General features: G+C 34.9%; 1 pseudogene; it reads left to right on the forward strand.

Moving 5' to 3' along the window:
• Positions 1-9,735: 9,735 nt before the first annotated feature.
• Positions 9,736-10,396, forward strand: LOC131819454 (nucleophosmin-like; annotated as a pseudogene).
• The last annotated feature ends 9,833 nt before the right edge of the window (positions 10,397-20,229 follow it).

Below are 20,229 nucleotides of genomic sequence, written 5' to 3' on the forward strand. Positions count from 1 at the left end.
CAACTTGAAAGCAAGAACAAAATGGAAAAACTGAATATTAAAATGCCTTCTCAAAAATAAACAACACAACAACAGAGTTTAATATGACCATTAGTAAAACTCATATAGCTATTGCCAGTTCTTTCCAAGATTGGTCATTACTTCCCAATATCTACTTGTCTAATTAAGTAAATATTTTTCTAGGACAATATTTCTTTTTAATGACTTTTCCTTCAGGAAATATAATCAGTAGTTTTTTACAAGGACATTTTGACAAGACATACTGATAAATCACATATGCAACAGAATTTGCATCGAGTACTTAATATTCCTCTAGTGCTGTTCTACACATATTAGATACTGTGTTGATAAGTCACTGCTGTTTCCTCACTCTGTCAACATCTTAATAATAAATGAACAAAATATAAATGTTAATATATAGATTTAAAAATAAACTTGAGTAGTAATCATTCTTATAAAGCTAAATATAGTAAGGTAATATGTGAAGGCGTGGCTGGCCTCTGTGTGTGTGTGTGTGTGTGTGTGTGTGTGTGTGTGTGTGTAACTTGAAAGTCAACAAAGACTTCTTTGAGATATACCATTTGAATAGGAAGCTTGAATGAAATGAAAGTGTGGGTTCTCTGAGATCTTAGCATGGGTACTATCCTTCTCCATTGGGGTTTTTGCAGACTGAAAACAGTGCAGTTGTTTAAAGAAAGTGAAAAGAATTTGAGCAAGATAAGGATTTGGGATACTGTTATTTTATTTTGTTGCATACATTTGAAAGTTTAAAGCTTAATCCAAAATTTTTAGTATCTTTCTGCATGTATAGACACACCTGATTGCTTAAGATGCACAGAATATTGTAAGCTTTTGGTATAAGAAACTCCTTTTGAGTTTCAATGTGATAGTTAATTTTATGTGTCAAATTGAGTGGGGGCACAAGATGCTCAGATATTTGGTTAAATATTATTTCAGTATGTCTGTAGGGATGTTTCTGGAATAGATTAGCATTTGAATTGGCCAAATGAGTACACAGATGGCTCTCCCCAATGGCAGCATCATCCAATCCACTGAGGGTCTGAGTAAAACTAAATGGTAGAGAAAGATTGAATTCACACTCTGCCTGAATGTTTGAGTTGGAACATCAATCTTTTGCCCTCAAACCAGGACTTGCATGTACATATACAATTATAGTATCTTGGTTGTTAAGCCTTTGGATCTAGACTGTAATCTATACCATTGATTCTTAGGCTTCCAATTCTTTGAACTGCACCGTGGCTTTCCTGAGTTTCCAGTTCATAGACAGCAGATGGTGGGACCTCCCAGCCCTTATAATTATGTGAAGTAAAACTTGATATAAAACTTTATGTATATAATTCCTATTCATTTTGTTTCTCTGAAGAATCCTGGCTCTACATTCAGTTTCTGCTGTGATAAATAAAAATGAAACCCACTTTAGCTAAAAGAAATCTCAGGTATTTGTTTCTTAAAAGAAACACAGATGTGACCAGAATTTCTTCATTTTAAGGTGGCACTTATTTTTGTTGACAAAGTATCACTTTAATAACAGTTTAGTGGAAGAAATGCTAACACTGCTTGGAAAATACACATACAAAAACATTGTAACTGGGAAAAATCTTGTATTTAATTATATCACAATAAATGTTTACATTTTGAGCTTTTTTTCAGTTGGGTTCTAGTCTTCTTAATCCTTTGAATGCATCAACATGGCCACACTGTATTTTATAACTCATGCTTGTGATTTCATACTTTTAAGCAATCAATCATCACTACCCATATATTACTTTATCTTTAATTAATATTTTAAAAATATTTTATTTACTTATTTAAGAGAGAGACAGTGAAAGAGAGAGACCACGTGCAAGTGGGGGTTAGGGGCAGAGGGAGAGAGAGAAGCAGACTCTCCACTGAGCAAGGAGTCCACCACAGGGCTCAATCCCAGGACCCTGAGATCATGACCTGATCATGACCAAAGGCAGACACTTAACCAACTGAGCCACCCAGGCACTCCTAATTAATATTTATTTAAACTCATAGTATATTTCCCTATTTTCATTATCTGTTAATCATTAAGTGATAAATATCTTTTGTGTATCATAGGATATTTTTGCCTTAGATGAATGTACCAGAGTCATAGTAGTTAACAATTAAAGAACTAGTAACAATCGTCATTCTATGAGGGGAGAAAACTCCAGACCTTCCAAGGTATTTGGTAATTTCTTTGTTTATAATGTGTTGTCTGGTATGTGACTTTAAATAAATTATAATTAGATTAAGGTTTTTCATTTTTAGATTATCAAAATATGTTCTTTTAGAAGATGTTTTAATGTTTTGTTATCAAGAACTAGGGCTGAATATTTAAGTTAAACTTCAATTTTATTATGTTCCCTGTGCAAATAAGTCAAGTGACAATTAGTGAAAGAGATACATTCTTGTACTGCTAACTTCACTTTGGTATAGACAAGGTGAATACCACAACTTATTAAACATATATAAACTACTTCTTAAATTTGGAGTGCACACACAATAACAACTTTTCATGGTGGCTGGATATATTTATTAACTTATTAGTAAGAAGTCCTGTATGGCTTGCTTGGATCTTTGGGTAAATTTTGCAACAACCTAGGATTCCTGTGCCATTTAAATGGCACAATTCAACTCTCACACACTGAATGAATAATAGAGTCAGCCTAGTTGATATTTGCTATTGCTTCTTAATGCCACATTATGCATGTACCAAACATTGATAATTTGGTTTCTCTGATTTAAAGATTTCCTGCTGGTTCTAGTCAGTCCACATTGTTCTTCAAAGAACACAGTCATTTTCTTGATGTTGAGTCTGACATATGTCTTTAATATTGTAGTCATTATATTCTGCCTTCAGATTCACATATATTTATCCTTTCCGGATGCTAGCAATATGATTTGTTCCAGCAATTTCTACCTGAGAGACCTATAAATGCTCTCCCACAATCATCTCTGTTCCCCCAACAGGTCAAGCTGTTTGTCTATTTCAAATCTTAAATTAAAAAGTGTTTAATTTCCTTCCCTTCTCCAGAGACCCATCCTCTGCAAGGGGCAACCCTCAGTGATTTATGTGGATCTAAACTTGGCCTGCTGTGGTAGCTTTCATGCAGGGACTTGAATGAAACTTCCCTCACTTCCTCTTCTCACAGAGGACATTCTTGGTGATTCCAAGATGACTTTCAGTTTATGTATGTGTCCTTATTAACTACTCTCATTAAAGAAAACGAAGTGCAAATGCACGCAGGTGTAACTTTGCCAGAATACACCCTTTGGTAGTTTCCTCACAGTGATCCTCTGCCAAGTGCCTGGCAAATTTATTTTGGCACCAATTACAAGATATCTTGATTTCAGAAAAATAAAATGTAAGAAATGTGCTACTTTGACTTTGGCAACATATTATGTAGAGTCACAACTTTCATATTATGTCCTCAAGCTGAATTTAGAGCTGTGGAATTATGCTGTGAAAGAAACTGAATGGGGAAAATAAGAGATAAATGGTAATCTTGATTAGCATGTTCAACTCTGCTTACTCCTTAAGGGAAAGTGACGCTGCTATCTATCCATCTATTCAAGCTGGGAAACTATGTATCATCAGACTTCTGCTGTCTTATTTTTTTCCTGTCTCCCACATATAATCCATCACCAGATTGTGTCAGGTCTGTCTTCTAAATATGATTCACATCAGTCTACTTCATTTCCATTTCCACTGATGTACTTCAGCCCGTGCCACCAGCATCTCTGGCTTGAATTACTCTAATAGTCTCCAGCTAGAGGCTCTGCCTCCAGTGGTGTTTAAAAATCAAATCAATTTTCCACACTCTAGCCAAAATATTATTTTTAAAGTACAAATCTGATCATGTCACATTTCTGGTAAACTATGCTATTGGCTCCCCAGTGTTCCAAGAGTGAAACTCTATATGGCTTACTAGGCTTTTCATATGGGCCCTATTTACCTTTCTAGCTTCAGCTTTTAGCATTATTCTTCCCAAACCTAGTGATACAGTAAAGTAAACTTGGCTTCAGGTAATTTAGCACACTGTTCTCTTTGAATGGAATGTTCTTCTGCCTTCTCACTCTGTCAAGACCCAACTGCTCATTTTAACCCTTCAATGGATGCCACAGTTACAGAAAAGTCTTATCTGACCCCTGAATTTGTTTGTATACATGTCCCTAATGTAACATTTCATCCTGTATTAGGATTGCTGGTGTTACTAGGATATTTTTATTTGTAGGTGCTCTGGTGTCTCAGGTTGAAGGTAGTAGAAAGATGTATTGTATAGTCCCTAATTTATTTTAAGTATTCTGCATTTCAGTATTATTAGATAGAGTATATAATTGTCAATTTTCCAGTCTTCATTATTGCCTTTTTTTTTTCTTTACCTGTTCTACACATTTTAAAGAATGCTGCATTTCTTCTGGGGATATTTAATTTTGTGACTTCTATATTGCCATGTTAATTCTTTGGTGCCTTCCTTTGTTTAGAGTTATATCTCCTGAAATTTGCATAATGGCTGAGTGTGCCTCAAAACACATTACATGAATCCTTTCATCAGTGTGAGTTATACATAACTTATTCACAGTATCTGTGGCTTATTACCAAATAAATAAGCCTATCTAAAATTGTTAGACCTACGTGTGCTGTTTAAATTTTCACTGTGGATATAAAATGAATTCCTTAACCAATAATTATAAGTTATATCACTGTCCACACAGATAGCTTACAATAGACAGTCTTTATGTTATTATGGTTGGGGACAAAAAGGAATTTCAAAATTTATAAATTATCCTTGTGAGGATCTTGAGAATATAGAATAAAGCAATAGTTTTTTTTTTTCCCCTCCTGAAATTTGCTTAACAATGCCCATAACCTCAAATAAAACAAAAATATTCCATAAAATTTAAACTGTATTTGTGACCACCCATGTTGCTGATTATATAAATGAGCTGCAATAACGTTGGGTCAAAATAGCTTAAATTCAGAATGATGTTTACTTTTCAGAAGAAGATTATTTCTAAGGGCTGGAATTTTGATTATTTACATGAAATAAATCAAAGTACAATGAATAATATGTTATAATGATTTGAATATTTTTATAAAAAGCATTTAATTAATAAGGTTAACTTTTAATTTTTTTTCTTTTTTTTAGTTTTTTGCTCACTGTACTATGTTAGTGTTCTACAATAATTCATGTAAACCTGGTATTTCTGAATGTGACTTACTTAGAAATAGCATCTTCTAAAGATGTAACTTCTAAAGGATTTCAAGATGAAATCTTCCTGGATTTAAGATAGACCCTAAGTCCAATGGTTGGTATCCTATATGAAAAGAGAAAAAGGACCTAGAAACACATAGAAAAGCGACCCACTGGAAAGTAATACCCCAAGAAGGATGGTAGTGACACAGTTTCCTTATTTTGTACTCCTGGCTTCCAGAACTACAAAGGAATAAATTTTGGTTGCTTTAAACCACTCAGACAGTGGTAATTTATTATGGTAGTCTTAAGAAACTAATATACCAATCAAGCACATAATCTTTGAGGATATGTTTTATCTACATTCATTTTCCTATAATTTTGACATTTTCTATTGAAAATCATTCTATGCTTTTGAAGATATTCAAAGTTCAAACATTTCTATCTATAGTTTTCTAATGCAATGTTCAACTACACTTTTAAAACAATGGCAAAAGTTGATTTTCATCTTTACTAAATAAATAATGCCCTGAGAAAAATGTACACAATTCTTAAACAACCATTTATTATTTCTATTACCAGAAAAGCAGAGAAATTTTAAATACAACTAAAAACACTGCTTATTCAACTAGAGTGAAAATCAAGTTTATTTCTTTATTTTTTTTCTAACAATCTACTTAAATGTGGCATTTGTTTAATAATTTCAAGAGTTATAGTTTTTTTGGTTTTTGGTGGTTTTTGTTTTTATTTTTGATGTTCCAATAGTGAAAGATCTACTGAAGTCTTGCAGTAAGGTATATTTGGGCTTCATAATTAGGAATTTTCATATTTTTGAGATGCATTATAATTTTAGGGATTTGTTATTGCCTGAATGTTTGTGTTTCTCCAAAATTCACATGTTGAAGCACTAATCCCCAATGTGACAGTATTTGTAGGTAGGGTTTTAGGGAGGTAATTTAGTTAAGATGAAGTCATAACGTGATGCCCTCATGATGAGATTAGCTCCTTTACAAGTATAGGAAGAGACACAAGAACCCAGTCTCCAATTGTGCATGTACAGAAAAGAGGTCATATTAGAAAAAAGTAAGATGGTTGCCATCTGCAAACAAGAAAAAGAGCCCTCATCAAAGCATTGAATTGGCCAGCACCTTGATCTTGGACTTACTAACCTCTAGAACTATGAGAAATAAGTGTTTTAACAATAGCCCAAACTGACTACAATAGTACTCTAATAATTTCAGTTATTTCAGGTACAGATACCTAGAACAAATATCCATTTTAAGTGCAGTACTATGTTTAAGATAATGAGTTATGGTGCTTACACTCAAACATTAGAATGCATTGGAATCACCAGATGACTTTTAAAAACAGGTTGGAGCTGGGGCAAGGTGGCGGAAAAGTAGGAGACCCAGTTTCAACTGGTCCCCTAAAGTGAGCTAATTATCTACTAGAACACTCTGAATACCCATGAAATCAACCTGAGATGTAGGATTATACACTTCTGGATCTCTATGAGGGCAGAAGACTCCAGTGAAGATGTAAAGTGGAGTGGGAATTGGACTGATATCTGAGGATAAACAGAGGGGGAGGGAGCCACCAAAAGCGACCCACTAGAAAGTAATACCCCAATACGAGAATGCCCTGTGATTGGGGACCAGCATTAACTTGGAATCTGGTTAAAAGCACTCAAAAAGAGCAAAAGATCTTAAGGGGAAACTGGTGGAATCAGGCAATCACAGGCATAGGAATAAGTTCATGGACCCAGGACGGCCACCACCAGTTGTGCAGCAAAGCCTCCAGCCTGTGGTTACTGAGCCCTCAGCTGCTTGCACCAGTGCTGGGCTAGATGCACTTCCCACCAGCGCATGTGAGACAGTCTGGTATGGACACCAGCTGACACTCTCTAGAACCACAGCCTTTTCCACTCTGCATGTGCCCTGTGTGACCAGGGTCTGAACCACACTCTCCACCCCCACCTGAGAGAGCTCTGTGTAGGCACTAGCTGAAGTCTCTAGGGCCAGCTGAGAGTCTGAACACTCCCAACCCATGCTTGAAAATCTCAGTGCTTTATCTCTGGTTGGGATCTCTCTGTCCATCTGTACCCCAGACAGCAGTCCCCTCAAAGGCAGCCACTGGAAGCAGGCTCCCTGGACCAATATTGCTTGTGGTTTTAGTGGCGTGAGGATGCAGAGATAAGTGGGCACTTTGGGCAAACCCTGAGATGGTGGCTAGGGAAGTGCACTGCCTGTGCCAGGTTACAAGGCTCAGCGGAGTTGGGGGAGGAGGAGTCTGTATGTTCTGGACTACCCAAAGGGGAACAGACTGAAGCTTCTCTCTCAGATGGAAGTCTGGGTGCAGTTTGTTTTCCATTAAACCTCTGAAAAGCTGCAAAAAGCAGCCAAAGAACAAAAATCTCCAGAGAACAAAAGCCTGAAAAACCGGTTTCCACAGAACCCAGTCCCTTGGTAAGGAGCAGAAGGACTCAACCTAAGCAAGACTGACTGAAAAACAATGTGGCAGGCCCCTCCCCCAGAGAGCCAGCTGAGAAAAAATGAGAGGACAATCACTACAGGGTCCCCATAAAACTGTAAAACCCCAATATCAGGGTAAAACAAGATATTATACTCTCGATATTGCCCTAATACCAGTTACTTCATATATACAACTTTTATTTTTTATTTTTTTAAAAGATTATATTTATTTACTTGACAGACAGAGATCGTAAGTAGGCAGAGAGGCAGGCAGAGAGAGGAGGAAGCAGGCTCCCTGCTGAGCAGAGATTCCCAATGTGGGGCTCAATCCCAGGACCCTGGCAAGATGACCTGAGCCAAAGGTGGAGGCTTTAACCTACTGAGCCACTCAGGCGCCCCCAACTTTTATTTTTAATTTGTTCTCACTATTCTTGTTCTTTTTAATTTTTTAACCTACCATTTCAATGAGGTTCAGTACAACAAATTCCATAATAACCTTTAACTTGGTTCTTTTTTTCATAACTGAATTGTGTTTTTCTTTTGCTTTTCTATTTTTTTAAATACATATAAATATAAGTTTCAAGGTAATCCTCTTTCCATAATCAATACTACCCCTATATATAAACCAGTTTTAATCTCCCTTTACCTGTGGAAAGTTGAGTCCTTTAACAAAGGTATCAAGATACACCCAGGAAGGATCAAAATAACCTTCCTTGCCCACACTGAGGATTTATAACCACCCTCCCATCTTTTTCTTCTGTCACTGTTTCTGTTTATTTGTTTTTGTTCCGGTATTATATTAATCTTATACTTGGAGTTAATTTTGGCTGGGTTCTTTCCCCCCACCTTTGTCCTTTATTTTTATTGGTATTTTTTTGGTCCATTTTTGTTTTTATACCTTATAAATCTTACCTTTGGGGTCCATCTGGCTGGGTCAACTCTCTTTCTCTCTCTCTCTCTTTTTTTTTTTTTTCTGTCTCTCTCTTTCTCTGTCTTTCTTTCTTTCTTTTTTCTTTATTTTTGGTGTTGACTTCCAATTGCTCAAAAGCATTCCAGGGTGCACCTTACCTGGATCATGGTTGATATGTTCAGCTACACATCTCCTCAACCACCTCTCACTAAAATAACTAGGATAAGGAATGAGGAAAGGAAAAATTCAGGGACTGTACCCTCTCCATCAGAGCTACTTCATATGGACATAAACGTATGTCAGAAAGGGTAACAATTATTCAGGCAGTGACTAGGTTGGAGAAACCATTAATAACAATATGGAATTGATTAGGGAAGAAGTGAAAGCTCTCTTGGAAAGAAGTTAAAAATGCTATCAATGAAATCCAATCTAATCTAAATTCTCTAACAGCTAAGGTAACCAAAGCAGAACATAGAATTAGTGATCTAGAGGACAAACTGATAGACAAAAAGGATCAGGAAGAGGCCTGGAACAAACAGCTTAGAAGCCATGAAAACAGAATTAGGAAAATAAATGATACCATGAAGTTTTCCAACAGCAGAATTATTGGGATCCCTGAGGGGGAAGAGAAAGAAAGAAGACTAGAAGATATAATTGAACAAATTCTCCATGAAAATTTTCCCAATCTGGGCAATGGAACTAGAGTTCATGTCCTAGAGGCAGAAAGATTAAGATCAACTAGTCTAGAAAGACTCACAGACACTTAACTGTAAAATTCACAAATTGTAATTTCAGACAAGAGGTCTTAAGGGCAGCTAGGGGGAAGAGATTCTTTACATGCAAAGGAAGGACCATCAGAATAACATCAGACCTGTCCACAGAAACCTGGTATTTATGTTTGCATTCTTTCCCACTAGTGTGTGTGCCACTTGGAAAATTGTGTGGAAGATTAGATGAACATGGACCTGATCTCCTTGAGGTCCCAGAACTATCTTTTCAGTTGTGATATTATCACGTTAGGGTGGATAACAATGAAAATAAGCAGTTATCTTTTTTTTTTTTTTTTGTCTTTAAAAATGGTCAGTTCAGGGTGGGTGCAAAGGATTAATTCCACATTGTTATAACAGAGGAAATGAATTACGAGGACAGTCCAATTAAAGTCACGTTGGCAACTCTGACAAATGTCAGCACAGCCACTGGTTGACCTTGGGGGCTTTGAAATAATACCACCTGTCGTCTTTCACTGAAATGTGGTTCACAACCTGCACATATTTGTGGACAGCACTTAGTAGTTGTGGAGTAAAATGCAGAGTCAGAAGATAACAGAGGAAAAAGATGTGAAACCCCTTAGTATATCTGGAAAATTCTTCTGTCCTAGAAGTGGTAAGAAGTTTCCACAGAAAAAAGTAAAACTTGCTGCCAATGAAGATGATGATGAAAATGATGATTTGGATGATGAGGAAGCTGAAGAAAAGGTCTAGTAAAGAACTCTATACAAGATACTCCGGCCCAAAATGCACACAAAACAAACCAGAGTGGGAAAGACTAAAAGCAATCAACACCAAGATCAAAAGGTCAAGAATCTTAAAAAAAAAAAAAAAAAAAAAAAAAAAAAGGGAAAAGATTCCTAAAACACTGGAAGGACCTAGTCCTGTAGAAGACATTAGAGCAAAAGTGCGGGCAAGTATAGAAAAAAGGTATCTCTTCCCGAAGTGGAAGCCAAGTTCATCAGTTTTGCAAAGAGTTGCTTCCAGATGACCGACCAAGAGTCTATTCAAGATCTCTGGCAATAGAACAAGTGTCTTTAAGAAATAGTTTAAAAATTTTGCTAAAATTTTCCATCTTCATTTCTGTAACAGTTGATATCTGGCTCTCTTTTTTATAACACAGAGTGAGAACTTACACTGTGTCTGATAAATGCTGTCCGGGTTCCATTGCCAAGGATGTGTTGTCCAAATTGCCTGTTTAGTTTTTAAAGATGGAACTCCACCCTTTGCTTGGTTTTAAGTATATATGAAATGTTATAATAGGACATAGAAGTGGTGGTAGTCTGACAAATGGAAATGGTGGGGACTTGAAAATATACATGTGAAATAAGCCCAGTGTTTTAATAAGGTGAAAAAAAGATCTTGCTTCTCTAGAAGTTTTCTGGTGTTGTCAGTGCTGTAGGTCTGTAGGTCTGGTGTTATCAATTCTGTACTCATTGAGAACTAATGGGTAGAGAACAAAGAATCCTAAGTATGAATTCTTTGTTCTTCCCTAATAACTCTGAAGTAAATTTTTATGAATTTCCTTATCTGTTAGAATAAAATTCTTAGAATTTATATTACTGTTATGTTAAATAAAACAATACACATAAGGCACATAATATAATACTTAATGCATGGTAAGTGTTCAAAGGAATATTGGTAATATTCCATTCATCTACTTCTCCCAAACTTGGTCAACCCTGAAACTCTGGAATTCTAACTATATACTTCATACTTCCGTATGTGTCTGTGTGTGTGTGTGTGTGTGTGCCTATGTGTGTGTGAGTGTGTGTATGCATCTGACTTTTGAAAGAAATATATTTCTGTGTAAATTTATCCAGAATAATTTTCACACACACATTATTATTATTATTTTATGGCTATCATTATTTTGCTATTTTAATCTGAGGTTATTTAATGTAGTTTGGAGTGACCAAAATTTTCAACAGCATAAACCATCTTTCAGAATTCAGATTATTGAGATAATCAGTTTATATTACTCAAATGTTTCTATGAGGTATAGTATAAAAAATATAGATCTCAGGTTTTTTTTTTTTTAATTTATTTCTGTCTCTCCCTAAGCATCTAGCACAGTGATCTGTGCTAATCTAATTAACTATCTGCTGAAATGTTTTAATTCTGTCAGAGTTCTCTACACACATAATATTCAGGCAGCAAACACAAATAATATATCTGAAGAGTAAAATTCTGTTGTTTTACTGTTTTTCCTCTATTTTGGTTATAATTGCATTGTTCTCTCAAGAATTTGGCCAAAGATTATTTGGTTTGCTGCTTTCACACAACTAATACATATCCATGAACAGTAAAGTACAACAGATGTCTTTCCAGTAGCAAACTTTTTAAAAAAATCTTTACCAATTAAAACACTTTCAAAACCAATCCATTGACTCACACAACAAATTGGTGCACTGCAGCATTACAAAATAACAGCAGAGTTCTATCTTGGGGCAATGGTAGAATACTTAATAACCTATTGGATGGTAGAAATAATACTGCCAGAGAGATGGACCTGCCTCATAAAAACATACAATCTTCCAAACTCTGCAAAGGAAATAGTAACAAAGTTTTATGTGATTATATCTCAATGGCAAAGTTCCAACTAAGATTAATATCAATATTATAAGTGATAATACAACATAACATTATTTTTTTAATTTTAAAAGCAAACACAAACATTTTAAAAGGAAATATAAAAATATTTTTTTTCATTTTAAGACTTCAAACTTAAAATCCTGAAAAAATTTTATTTGGTGAGGTTCAAAAAAATTTATTTTATCATATTGTTCCATGCATTGCTACTTCTATCTCCAAATCTAAAGTATTTTTTTTAATTCCAACTTTTAAAAAGAATTTCTATGGTTATGAATTTAGATATTATATTTCTTTTCTTTATCTTTTTTTCTAAATAAAAAAATTACAGTATAATCTCCTACTTATTCAGCAAGTATTTACTTATAACAACATGATAAAATACCAAATAGATAATGACTTATTGTGCAAAAGGCTGGTGAAATATTTGAAGGATACCTGTTCAATTCTTAAACACCCTTTTGTGGTGAAATAAGTAAATACTCTGAAGCCTATTTTGCAAATTATTCTGTGAAAGGAAAAAAATATTAATAATCATGTTGTCACTTTTTCTTTCAGTAATCAATTTTGCTAGAATGGGTTGAAAGAAATTTGGCTCACCATCAATTTCCCTTGATCCTGTGGAATCTCATTGAGAAACATGGTCAAATTAGATTGTTGGAACTTAAAAAGTAATAGTTGGTTGTGAAGAAACAACATAAGATTTCCAACAATTTCAAAATTTTTCAAGTTTTGCTTCACTATAGTAAATCAAATATCACAATTATTATTATTTATAAAGTAAATCGGACTGACAGTAATAAAGAAAATCACTTATATATGTAGCTTACTTAAAGACTGTCAAACTGAATATTACTAAGGTTGTCTACTTATTTCAAGTAGTAGCACATCACTGTAAAACAAGGTCATAATTCTACAAGAATTTTTATATTGTGAAACAAAAGTTATTGACAAAAAGGTAACCACTAACAATATTTAAGGTATTTTTCCATACAAATTTGACATTATAAATCTGTGCTGTCCAATATGGAAGCCACTGGCTATACTTGGTTATTTAAATTTAAATGTAAATTAATTAAAATACATTAAATCAAAGGTTTACTTTCTCAGTCATACTTGTCACATTTCAAGAGCTCAGTAGTCACATGTGATTAATGGGTATCAAATTAGACAGAGCAGATATGGGATATTTCCATCTGTGCAGAAATTTCTGTTGGTCAATACTATAGTATTTTCCCTAAATCAGTATAGTTTTATTTTAATAGCAAACATTCTATATTTTATAACCAAAATTTCATGTTCAAGTGTTTATTTCATGCATTTTAATTTAATAATTGAAACATTTATATTAATTAATTTTGTGTATGTATTTGCGCTTATGTAAAATATTTTAAATAATATTTAGTATATTTTTAAAAAATGTCTATTATATTTGATCAATATTTGATCAAGTCAATATCTCTTAAATAGTTCAGTGACTGATTTGCAACTGTCTGTGGAATCAACCAGTAGCAAGCCTTAAGAAATTTATGCCAAGCAAAGACCCTTGATAATTTATGCCCAGCATTTGATCAGAAGATATTTATAATGGCCAGAACTAAATATTACTTCCCTATAGGTGTTGCTGTCATTACACCACTGTGATCCATAGTTAGCCACTCTTTTTTTCTATTTATTGAAAGAATGGCCCTCTGAGCAAGTTAATTAAAGGCTATGAATTTAGTTGAATTCTCACTCTCTATTCTCTGTGGGTCTTAAAAAAATTATAATTAACATCATATGAAAGCTTGATACAGTACCAAGAAGTGATATATAAACAGCATGAATTCATTAGATCACAATCTTCAAAACAACTTTATAAGATAGCAACATTATCTTTGTTCTATATTTGAGTAAGTTGATATTCAATATAGTAAAATCATTGCTTAAAGGCTGCACTGCTTCTATAACCCAGAGTATAAAATTGGGTATTCCCTTAATGGCCTTTGCTGAGCTAAACTAACTCTATTCACGTGTCATGGAGTAACCCTCCAAAGGTAATTTAACCAACGAATGTGTTAGGTGTATTAAAACATTTATAAAATTCATAAAGTTAAAAAATAATAAAACTACCCAGAAAGGAAATGAAAGAGAGAGCAGTACAGAGGAATAAAATACAGAAAAATGGGGGGGGGGTAGAAAGGATAAAAAGGTAATAAAGAATAGATGAGAGAAAAAAAGAAGCAGAGTAAAGAGTTGACAATATATGAAATAAGAGAGTATAGCTCAGGATGAGAAAATAAAACAAAATCTGAATTTCTGCCCCTTCCATTATAATATAGTCAGTACCAGGTACAAAGTCCACTTCTTTTTCTTCTTTTTCTTTTTATTTCTTTTTTTTTTTTTTTTGTTATTGTTGCTAACATTTTTTTCAATTATTTATTTTTTATAAACATATACTTTTATCCCCAGGGGTACAGGTCTGTGAATCCACCAGGTTTACACACTTCACAGCACTCACCAAAGCACATACCCTCCCCAATGTCCATAATCCCACCCCCTTCTCCCAAACCCCCTCCCCCCAGGAAACCTCAGTTTGTTTTGTGAGATTAAGAGTCACTTATGGTTTGTCTCAGTCCCAATTCCATCTTGTTTCATTGATTCTTCTTCTACCCACTTAAGCCTCCATGTTGCATCACCACTTCCTCATATCAGGGAGATCATATGATAGTTGTCTTTCTCTGCTTGACTTATTTCGCTAAGCATGATACGCTCTAGTTCCATCCATGTTGTCGCAAATGGCAAGATTTCATTTCTTTTGGTGGTTGCATAGTATTCCATTGTGTATATATACCACACCTTCTTGATCCATTCATCTGTTGATGGACATCTAGGTTCTTTCTGTAGTTTGGCTATTGTGGACATTGCTGCTATAAACATTGGGGTGCACGAGCCCCTTTGGATCACTACATTTGTATCTTTAGGATAAATACCCAGTAGTGCAATTGCTGGGTCATAGGGCAGTTCTATTTTCAACATTTTGAGGAACCTCCATGCTGTTTTCCAGAGTGGCTGCACCAGCTTGCATTCCCACCAACAGTGTAGGAGGGTTCCCCTTTCTCCACATCCTCGCCAGCATCTGTCATTTCCTGACTTGTTGATTTTAGCCATTCTGACTGGTGTGAGGTGATATCTCATTGTGGTTTTGATTTGTATTTCCCTGATGCCGAGTGATATGGAGCACTTTTTCATGTGTCTGTTGGCCATCTGGATGTCTTCTTTGCAGAAATGTCTGTTCATGTCCTCTGCCCATTTCTTGATTGGATTATTTGTTCTTTGGGTGTTGAGTTTGCTAAGTTCTTTATAGATTCTGGACACTAGTCGTTTGTAATATCTTCTCCATTCTGTCAGTTGTCTTTTGATTTTGTTAACTGTTTCCTTTGCTGTGCAAAAGCTTTTGATCTTGATGAAATCCCAATAGTTCATTTTTGCCCTTGCTTCCCTTGCCTTTGGCGATGTTCCTAGGAAGATGTTGCTGTGGCTGAGGTCAAAGAGGTTGCTGCCTGTGTTCTCGTCAAGGATTTTGATGGATTCCTTTTGCACATTGAGGTCCTTCATCCATTTTGAGTCTATTTTTGTGTGTGGTGTAAGGAAATGGTCCAATTTCATTTTTCTGCATGTGGCTGTCCAATTTTCCCAGCACCATTTATTGAAGAGGCTGTCTTTTTTCCATTGGACATTCTTTCCTGCTTTGTCGAAGATTAGTTGACCATAGAGTTGAGGGTCTGTTTCTGGGCTCTCTATTCTGTTCCATTGATCTATGTGTCTGTTTTTGTGCCAGTAACATGCTGTCTTGATGATGACAGCTTTGTAATAGAGCTTGAAGTCCAGAATTGTGATACCACCAACTTTGGCTTTCTTTTTCAATATCCCTTTGGCTATTCGAGGTCTTTTCTGGTTCCATATAAATTTTAGAATTATTTGTTCCATTTCTTTGAAAAAGATGGATGGTACTTTGATAGGTATTGCATTAAATGTGTAGATTGCTTTAAGTAGCATAGACTTTTCACAATATTTATTCTTCCAATCCAGGAGCATGGAACATTTTTCCATTTCTTTGTGTCTTCCTCAATTTCTTTCATGAGTACTTTATAGTTTTCTGAGTATAAAATTGATAAACCCCTGGCCCGACTTATCAAAAAGAAAAGAGAAAGGACCCAAATAAATAAAATCATGAATGAAAGAGGAGAGATCACAAGTAACACCAAAGAAATACAAACTATTATAAGAACATACTATGAACAACTCTACGTGAAAAAATTTGACAGTCTGGAAGAAATGGATGCATTCCTAGAAACATATAAAATACCACAACTGAACCAGGAAGAAATGGAAAGCCTGAACAGACCCATCACCAGTAAGGAGATTGAAACAGTCATTAAAAATCTCCAAACAAACAAAAGCCCAGGGCCAGACGGCTTCCCGGGGGAATTCTACCAAACATTTAAAGAAGACCTAATTCCCATTCTCCTGAAACTGTTCCAAAAAATAGAAATGGAAGGAAAACATCCAAACTCATTTTATGAGGCCAGCATCACCTTGATCCCAAAACCAGACAAGGATCCCATCAAAAAAGAGAGCTATAGACCAATATCCTTGATGAACACAGATGCTAAATTCTCACCAAAATACTATCCAATAGGATTCAACAGTACATTAAAAGGATTATTCACCACGACCAAGTGGGATTTATTCCAGGGCTGCAAGGTTGGTTCAACATCCGCAAATCAGTCAATGTGATACAACACATCAATAAAAGAAAGAACAAGAACCATATGATACTCTCAATAGATGCTGAAAAAGCATTTGACAAAGTACAGCATCCCTTCCTGATCAAAAGTCTTCAAAGTGTAGGGATAGAGGGCACATACCTCAATATCATCAAAGCCATCTATGAAAAACCCACCGCAAATATCATTCTCAATGGAGAAAAACTGAAAGCTTTTCCGCTAAAGTCAGGAACACGGCAGGGATGTCCATTATCACCACTGCCATTCAACATAGTACTAGAGGTCCTAGCCTCAGCAATCAGACAACAAAAGGAAATTAAAGGCATCCAAATTGGCAAAGAAGAAGTCAAATTATCACCGCAGATGATATGATACTATATGTGGAAAACCCAAAAGACTCCACTCCAAAACTGCTAGAACTTGTACAGGAATTCAGTAAAGTGTAAGGATATAAAATCAATGCACAGAAATCAGTTGCATTTCTCTACACCAACAACAAGACAGAAGAAAGAGAAATTAAGGAGTCAATCCCATTTACAATTGCATCCAAAACCATAAGGTTAGGAATAAACCTAACCAAAGAGGCACAGAATCTATACTCAAAGTCCACTTCTTTAACAAATACTGTGGTCATCTACTAGTTTGTAGATGCTCTCCTAGATAATTGGAATACAAATGTCAATGATATATACTTATGGAATCTTGTCAGAACAAGTTGTGATGATGTATCATCCTTGAGATCTGACTATTAAACTTCCACTAATCTTGTCACAGTTTATGGGGCTCTGACCTGCATTCTTCTATCTCTGTACTTAAAATCTCAATGAGAGGAGAGGAGAGGAAATAAATTCTGATTTGCCTACTAAATGAGCAGTCCCCTTATTATATTCTTGTATTTTAAAAAAAGTAACTTCATTAGTTACATGTTATTTAATTTTTCCGTCCAAGAGAAAAACTGATTCTCAACTAGCATTGGCTCTTTTTTTCACACTGATGGTGGCTTTTCTTGTCTTCTATTTTTCCATTTCAAATCATCTTTTCAAATCATCACTTTCATTTTGTCATTGCCTAACTAAAACCCACCCTACAATCTTTTCTGTTTTCTTAAATCCCAACATTTCAATCCAAGCATAGCATGATGAACTGGGTTTAAAAGGATCATTTTTTAGGAGGGCTGTATAATGTGTTGAGATCTGTTTTCCCAAAAACAGAAGTTCTTATGTCAAGTACCTCAGAATGTAACCTCATTTAGAAATAGTCATTGCAGATGTAATTCGTGAATTGACATCTCCTGATGTTGAAACAAACAAACAAAAAGTAGCATAAATTGCTAAATATAATTTAAAAATATAACAAAATATGATAAAATATTTTAAAATATATAATAAAATAAAAATGCAAAAAACAAAAATATAATAAACATATTTTTAAAAATGAGCTTCCTATGAATTAGGCATTGTGCAAAATGTGTCTGTATCATTTGATCTTTACAGTCAACAATAGGTAACTTTTTAGCCTGTTCCACTCTTCCATTCATTTCTCTTTACATCAAAATTACCATCTCTTCATTATTATCATGTTATAAGTTTTGATAACCAGTAGAACAATTTCCTCAGTTTTATTTTTCCTCAAAGGTGTCATGGCTATGCTTTTTTTCTGTTTCTTTGAATGTCAATATATATTTTATTTATCTGTTTAAAGATCTTATTTACTTATTTGGGAGAGAATGAGCACATGCATGAGTTGGGGAGAGGCAGAGGGTGAGGGAGAAGCAGGTTCCCCACTGAGCAGGGAACCCAACATGACATGGGGCTCAATTTCAAGACCCTGGGATCATGACCTGAGCCGAAAGCACTTGCTTAACCAACTGTGCTACCCAAGAGCCCCTCGATATGTACTTTAAACTCATCCAGATTAAATTAAAATTATGTGTTAATCTGGAGAGATTTGACATCCTAACAATACTAAATTTTTCACTTAATGAAAATCTTGTATTCCTCAACTTATTTAGGCATCACTTAATTTCTCTCAAACATTCCTGAAACGTATATAGTCATTAGACTTAGTTTGTTCACACGTACACATTTATATTTTTATACTGTTCATGTTACATATAAAATACAAGCTCAGGGGCACCTGAGTGGCTCAGTGGATTAAAGCCTCTGCCTTCAGCTCAGGTCATGATCCCAGGTTCCTGGGTTCGAGCCCCGCATAGGGCTCTCTGCTCAGTGGGGAGCCTGCTTTCTCCTCTCTCTCTCTGCCTGCCTCTCTGCCTACTTATGATCTCTGTCTGTCAAATAAATGAATAAAATCTTTAAAAAAAAATAAAATAAAATACAAGTTCATTTTCATTACAAGATGTATGATTACTGACCTGTATTGACTTTCTGAATAAATAATTTATTTGAAATTTGTTTTGTATTATTTTTATATATAATTATATATAAAAATAAAGTTTCATTTTTCCTTTACAATCTTTACACATATCTTAAATCTTTTTTTTATTATACTCCCTAGAGTATAATTAAATTTTGTCAACTTTTTTTCATTAAGTTTGTATTATCATTTTGTTTATAGCTACACTTAACCAGATTTTATACATTCGTGGCAATTTTTAGCTTGTTCAAACTGTTCCTCTAAATGGTTTCTTTGAAATTTTGTCACAATTTGTGCTTGTTTTTAAATTATCATTTTTTAAATCCTTTATTACATTAGTCTGTTGGATTGCATAATCAAATTGAAATGTTAAATCAACTTTACAATCCTGGAGAAACTCTATTTAATTGTCATACTCTTTTCATTTTTTATTATTCTTTTGATATATGGCTGGATTTGGTTTGCTAATATTTTGTTAAGCATTTTATTATTTTTTTAAGATTTTATTTATTTATTTAACAGAGAGAGAGTGATCACAAGCACGCAGAGAGGCAGGCAGAGAGAGAGAGGGGAAAGCAGTCTCCCTGCTGAGAGAGCCTAATGCTGGGCTCATCCCAGGACCCTGAGATCATAACCTAAGGCAGAGGCTTAATCCACTGAACCGCCCATTGTTAAGGATTTTAAAACTATGTTTATAAATAAGACTGGTTTGCACTTTTATCTTCTTGACAGTTTGATATTAAGACTATTACAGTCTCCTAAAATAAGTCAACAGTTCCCTTTTTTTTTTTTTTTCTATTCTCTGGTGACATTTGTGAAAAATTAGTATTATTTCTTTAGATTTATCAGTGAATAAACTTGTCCTGAAGTACTTGTTTGGTCTGTTTGTTTTCACTGAGAAGGTTTCTTTCTTTTTTTTTTTTTTAAGATTTTATTTACTTATTTAACAGACAGAGATCACAAGTAGGCAGAGAGGCAGGCAGAGAGAGGGGGTGAAGCAGGCTTCCTGCTGAGCAGAGAGCCCTGATGTGGGGACTAATGCCAGAACCCTGAGATCATGACCTGAGCTGAAGGCAGAGGTTTTAACCCACTGAGCCACCCAGGCGTCGCTCATTGAGAAGG

This window comes from Mustela lutreola, chromosome 1 (assembly GCF_030435805.1).
Source record: "Mustela lutreola isolate mMusLut2 chromosome 1, mMusLut2.pri, whole genome shotgun sequence".
NCBI lineage: Eukaryota > Metazoa > Chordata > Mammalia > Carnivora > Mustelidae > Mustela > Mustela lutreola.